This window comes from Pan troglodytes, chromosome 9, assembly GCF_028858775.2.
Source record: "Pan troglodytes isolate AG18354 chromosome 9, NHGRI_mPanTro3-v2.0_pri, whole genome shotgun sequence".
NCBI classification, from domain to species: domain Eukaryota; kingdom Metazoa; phylum Chordata; class Mammalia; order Primates; family Hominidae; genus Pan; species Pan troglodytes.
In genome coordinates, this window is record NC_072407.2 from 60645327 (window position 1) to 60652413 (window position 7087).

The window sequence follows — 7087 nt, forward strand, 5'->3', positions numbered from 1 at the left end:
GTTTGGGTAGCTGCTTGGAATGTACATGGCTCCATTACTTCACAATATGAGCAAACATTATCCACTCTTCACTCCCCATCCTCACTTGTGACCCACTCTGCTGTGGCATGGCACAATTTTTCAACCAGAGTCACTGCTGTAGTGAGCCTTGCTCAGGGGTTCAGTAGCACTGTACCTCTCCAGCCTTGGGGCTCCACTCTCCACTTGATCTTAGCCAAAAAGCTGAGAAGCAATAGGGGCTCCACTCTCATTTCACCAAGACCATACTAGGGGCTGCAAAGCTATGATCCTAGATACTCAGAACCTGAATCCAAGAATAGGTGTGACACCCATCCTGTTCAGTAAAGAAGCCAACCCCAGGCTGACCACAACAAACAGCCTAGTGAATCTGTCCCCACCAAGATCCCCCCGGTGTCCCTGGCTGGAGAAAGAATTTAGTGAACTTTCCATGGTTGATTAGTCCCTGAGTCAGTTGAAAAACTGTACACTTATATCTTTGGCCAAAGAAACAGCCAGTGGCCATATGTCCCCGGAAAGTCAGTCCCTGACCTGGCTGGCCCTCCATGTGCATGCACATGTCCCTGAACACAAAACCAGCTCAGCAAACCCACCCTTGGCAAAGCCATGCCACCACTGCCTCAAACTTCTGCAGCTTAGGCCACTGAGACAGTAACAAATATTGTTAATGCAAATTACAGCTGAATGAACTGCATGGAGACTATACTACTGTGTCCGCCCAGAACCAAACCAATGCACTTTACCCAATTGACATCCTAGGACTGATCTGCAGGACTATTTCCCTATGAAAGGTACTCCATAAAAGTGAAAGAGGTGACTATTATGCTAGATGTACAAATATCCAAGTAGAAACAAAAGAAACATTTTAAAACAAAGGAATATGACACCTGCAAAGAAGCACAATAATTATTTGGTAATAGATCCCAAATAAAAGAAAATTTACAAAATGCCAAAAAAAATAAGTACAATGATCTTAAGGAAACTTGGTGAGGTATTAGAGATTACAGCTAGAAAACTCAACAAAATCAGAAAATTAATCCATAATCTAAATTAGAAATTGAACAAAGAGCTAGATATAATAAGAAACAAGTAGACAAAATCTAGGAGCTGAAAAAATCAGTGAATACAATAAAAATACAATTAAGAGCTTCAAGAACAGACTATATAAAGCAGAAGAAGTAATTTCTGAACATGTGGACAGGACTTTTCAAATAACCCAGCTAGAAAAAAATTTAAAAAGAATGAAGAGCACCTACAAGAATAATGGGACATCATATAGTGAATAAATATTTGCTTAATGGTAACTGCAGAAAGATAAGAGATAGGAAGAGCGGCAGAACATTTATTTTAAAAAATAATAGCTGAAGATTTCCCAAATCTTGGGAAAGATATGGACATCTGGATCCAGGAAGCTCCACGACCCCATATAGACACCACCAAAAAAGGTCTTGTCCAAGAGATATTATAGCCAAATCATCAAAAGTCAAAGAAAGAGTATTCTAAAAACAGAAAGGGAAAATTGCCAAGTCACATGTAAGTCTCCACTAGACTAAGGACAGATTTCTTGGCAGAAACCTTATAGTCTAGGAGAGAATGGAATGATATTTTCAAAGTGCTGAAGCAACAACAAAAAAAAACTGTCAACCAAAAATGTTGTACCTAGCAAAGTTATCCTTCAGAAATGAAGGAGAAATAAAGTCTCAGGCAAACAAAATTTGAGAGAATTCATTGCCACTACACTGGTCTTAGAAATTAAGAAAGTCCTACACTTGGAAGCCAAAGGATGATAACTACTATCACGAAAATACATACACCACTATAAAACTCACTGGTAGAGCCGATACATAAAGGAGAAAGAGAAAGAAATAAAAACTTATCACTATAGAATGCCACCAAATCATGAACATAAACCATAAGAGAAGAAGAAAGGAATAAAGGATATATAAAACAACCAGAAAACAACAAAATGACAGACATAAATTCTCACCTGTCAATACTAACTTTGAACATAAATAAATTGAATATCCCAATTAAATACATAGACTGGATTAATGAATTTAAAAAATACCAACTATATACTGTCTAAAAAAACCCCACTTCTTCACTAAAGACACAAAAAGACTGAGAGTGAAGGAACGGGAAAAGTTTTTTTATGCAAATGAAAGCCAAAAGTAAGTAGGAGTAGCTATAATTATATTTAATGAAACGGATGTTAAGTCAAAAAATATAAAAAGAGACAAATAAGATCATTATATAAGCATAAAAAGATAAATTCAACAAAATGATTTAAACTATAAATGTATATGCACTCAACACCAGAGCACCAGATGTATAAAGCAAATATTATTAGATTTAAAGGGAGAGATAGACTCCAATACAATAATATTTGGCGATTTCAACACCCACTCTAGGCATAGGACAGATCATATAGGAAGAAAATCAACAAATAACTATAAGACTTAAACTGCACTATAGACCAAGTAGACTTATCAGACAAACACTTCATCCAGTGGCTGAAGAATAAACATTTATCAGCTCATGGAACATTCTCCAGGATTGGTCATATGTTAGGCCACACAACAAGCTTAAACAAATATTTTAAAATTAAAATTATAGCAAATATCTTTTCTCTCCACAATAGAATAAAACTAGAAATCAATAATACTAGGAATTTTCAGAAAATGTACAAATGCATGTAAATTAAACAATGTGCTCCTGAATGACCATGGGTCAATAAATAAATTAAGAAGAAAAATGTAATATTTCTTTAAAAACATAGCAAAATTATGGGATACAGAAAAATCAATATTAACAGGAAAATTTATAACAATAACAATAAACACCTACATTTAAAAAGTAGAATTTTTTCATATAAACAATCTAACAATATACCTTAAGGAAATAGAAGAGTAAGAACAAATTAAATGCCGGATTAGCAGAAGAAAAGAGATCACAAATATCTGAGCAGAAATACAATTGAGACCAAAAAATAATAAAAAAGATCAACAAAACAAAAAGTTGGCTTTAAAAATTTGAGCAAAATTGACAAACCTTTAGCTAGACTAACCAGGAAAAAAAAGAGAGAGAAGACCCAAATAAATAAAATTAGAAACTAAAAGGAGACATTACAACGTATACCCCAGAAATACAGAGAACTACTAGAGGTATTATGAACAACTATAGGCCAAGAAATTGGAAAATGTAGAATAAGTGGATCAATTCCTGGACACACACAATCTACCAAGATTGAACCACCAAGAAATAGGAAAACTGGACAGACCAATAGTGAGTAAAAAGATTAAATCTGTAATTAAAAGTTTTCTAGAGAAAAGAAAGTCTCCAAAGGAAAGCCCAGGACTAGATGGCTTCACTGCAAATATGCTCATTGCTATGCTATTTACAATAGCAAAGACATGGAATCAACCCAGATGACAATCAATAATAGACTGAATAAAGAAAATGTGGTAAATATACACTGTGGAATGCTACACAGCCATAAAAAAGAATAAAATCATGTCCTTTGCAATGACATGGATGGAACTGGAGGACATAATCTGAAGCAAATTAATGCAGGAACAGAAAACCAAATACCACATGTTTTCACTTGTAAGGGGGAGCTAAGCATTGATCACATATGGACATACATATAAAAACAATAGACATTGTGGACTACTAGAGGATGGGGGATAGGTTAAAAAACTACTTATTGGGTACTATGTTCACTACCTGGGTGACAGGGATCCACACTCCAGACCTCGGCATCATGCAATATTCCCATGTAAGAAATTTGCCTGTGTACCCCCTGTATCTAAAATTAAAGTTGAAATTAAAAAATGAGAAGAACTAATACTAATTCTTCTCAAACTATTTCAAAAAATTAAAGTAGAGGAAAATCTTCCAAACTTATTCAATGAGGCTGTATTACCCTCTTATCAAAACCAGTCAAGGACACAACAAAAAAGAAAACTACAGATCAATATCCCTGATGAACACAGATGCAAAAATTCTCCACAGAATACTAGAAAACAAAATCCAACAGCAAATCAAAAAGATTATACACCATGATCAAGTGGAATTTATTCCAGGGGTGTAAGGATAGTTCAATATGTGCAAATCAATAAACATGCTATATCACATCAACAGAATAAAGAGCAAAAACCATGCAATAATTGGAACAGATGTAGAAAAAGCATTTGATAAAATTTAACATCTCTTCATGATAAAACTGTCTTCAAATTAGGCATGAAGAAATGTATCCCAACACAATAAAAGCCATATATAATAAACCCACAGCTGACATCATACTGGTTGGAGAAAGGCTAAAAGCTTTTCCTCTAAGAACTGAAAGAAGTGAAGGATACCCATTTAACCACTCCTATTAAACATATTACTGGAACTTCTAGCCAGAGCTGTTAGGCAAGAGAAAGAAATAAAGGGCACCTAAATTGGAAAGAAGGATGTCCCTCCCTGTTTGCAGCCACATAATCCTATACCTAAAGACTCTACCATAAAAAACCTAGAAATGATAAATGAATTTGATGAAGTTGCTAGATAAAAAAATCAACATATAACGATCAGTGTTTTCTACACACTCGCAACAAACTAGCTGAAAAAGAAGTAAACAAAGTAATTTTATTTATAATAACTACCAAAAAACCTACAAATAAATTTAACCATGGAGGTGAAAAATTTCTGCAAGAAAAACCATAAAACATTGATGAAAAAAATTGAAAAGGACACAAATAAATGGAAAGATATCCCATGTTCAGTGATTGTAAGAATTAGTCTTGTTAAAATGGCCATACTATCCAAGGCACTATACAGATTTAATGCAATGCCTATTAAAATTTTAATGTTGTTTTTTCATAGAAATAGAAAAAACAATCCAAAAAACCATATGAAACCACAAAAGACCCTAAACAGTGAAAGAAGTTCTAAACAAAAAGCACAAAGCTAGAGGCATCACAGGATGTGGCATCAAAATATACTACAAAGCTATAGTAAACAAAATGGCATGGTACTGGCATAAAAGTAGACACATATACTAATGTAACAGAATAAACAACACGTAAATATGTTCAGGATTTTATAGCCAACTAATGGTCAATAAAGACACCAAGAACACTCACTGGGGGAAAGGATAGTCTCTTTAATAAATGGTGCTGGGAAAATTAGATATCCATATGTAAAAAAAATTGGACATCTATCTTTCATCACATATAAAAATCATCTCAAAATTGATTAATTACTTAAATGTGAGACTCAAAACTCTGAAACTACTAGGAGAAAACTTGGAAGAAATGCTTCAGGATATTGATCTTGGCAAAGATCGTATAGAGAAAACCTCAAAAGCACAGGCAACAAAAGTAAAAATAGACAAATGGGATTATAGCAAACTAAATATTTCTATACAGCAGAGGAAACAATGAACAGAGTAGAAAGACACTGTGAAGAATGGGTAAAATATTTGCAAATTATTCATTCAATGAGAGGGTAATATCTAGAATATACAACAAACTCAACAGCCAAAAAACAAATAACCCAATATAAAAAATGGGCAAAAAATCTGAATAGATATTTATTAAAAAGAGACATACAAATGGTCAACACATATATTTTAAAATGTTCAGTATCACGAATCATCAGAAAAATGCAAATCAAAACCACAATGAGATACCATCTTGCCCCAGTTATAATAGCTATTATCAGAAAGATAAAACACAATAATTATGAGGATATGAAGAAAGGGAAACTCTTATGCACTGATGATGGGAATGTAAATTAGTATAGCCATTATGAAAACAGCATGGAGGTTCTTAAAAAAAAAACTAAAAATACCACTGCCATATGATCCAGCAGTTTCACCATTGGGTATATACCCAAAGGAAAGGAGATCGGTATGTCTAAAAATATCTGTACCCCCATGTTTATTACAATGTTATTATTAATGGTCAAGATTTAATATCAACTCAAATGTCTATCAACAGAAGAGTGAATTTAAAAATGTGATGCATATACACGATGGAATACTATGCAGCCATAAAAGAACAAAATTCTGTCATTTGCCTCAACAAATGGAGGAGTCTGAAGGATGTTAAGTGAAATATGCCAGGTACAGAAAGGTAAGTACTGCATGTTCTCATTCATATGTGGAATCTAAAATTGTTTATCTCATAGAATTAGATAATTAATTAGTGACTCTTAGAGGCTGGGAAGGCTAGGGAGGAAGGAGGATAAGAAAAGGTTGGTTAACACACAAAATTACAGCTAGGTAGGAGAAAAAAGTTCTAGTGTTCTATAGCACTGTGGGGTGGCTATAGTTAATAAGGATTTATTGTACATTTTCAAAGAGCTAGAAGAAATGATATTTGAATGTTCCCAACACAAAGAAATGATAAATGTTTCAGATGTTGGATTTGCTAATTACTTTGATATGATCACTGCACATTGCATAAATGCATCAGAATACACTGTATCAATAAAAATGTATGATTGTTATGTTTCAACTAAAATACCAATAAAAAGAAAGGGACACATTAAGGCTCAAAAATAATAAAAATTAAAGATTAAAATCATACTATTAAAAATATATCAAGGGAATAAAGTAGTATGTTCTTTCCAGGGGCAATAGAGTAAATATTTACAAGTGGGGCTCTGTCACATATGCTATGCAACCTTAGGCAAGTGTCTTAGATTTTTTTGTGTCTCAAATACCTCATCCATAAAATGGGGATTTAAAAACTGTATCTTGTATGATTGTCAAGAAAATCAAATGATTCACTGTGTGTGAAGTGTTTTAAATAGGGTCTTCATTAAGGTAAGATATTGCTGTTATGTTTTCAAAAATAGATAAATTGTATTTGAAAATTACAAACTTTTGGGCATCAAAGTACATTATCAAAAAGTGAAAAGGAAATCTACAGAATTAGAAAAACATTTGCAAATTATATAAATACACTAAAAATCCTCAATATCATTATTTATCAGGAGAAATTTAAATAAAAACTACCAGGAGATACTATTTTATAATCCATTAGGATGGCTATTGTAAAAGAAATGGAAACTAACA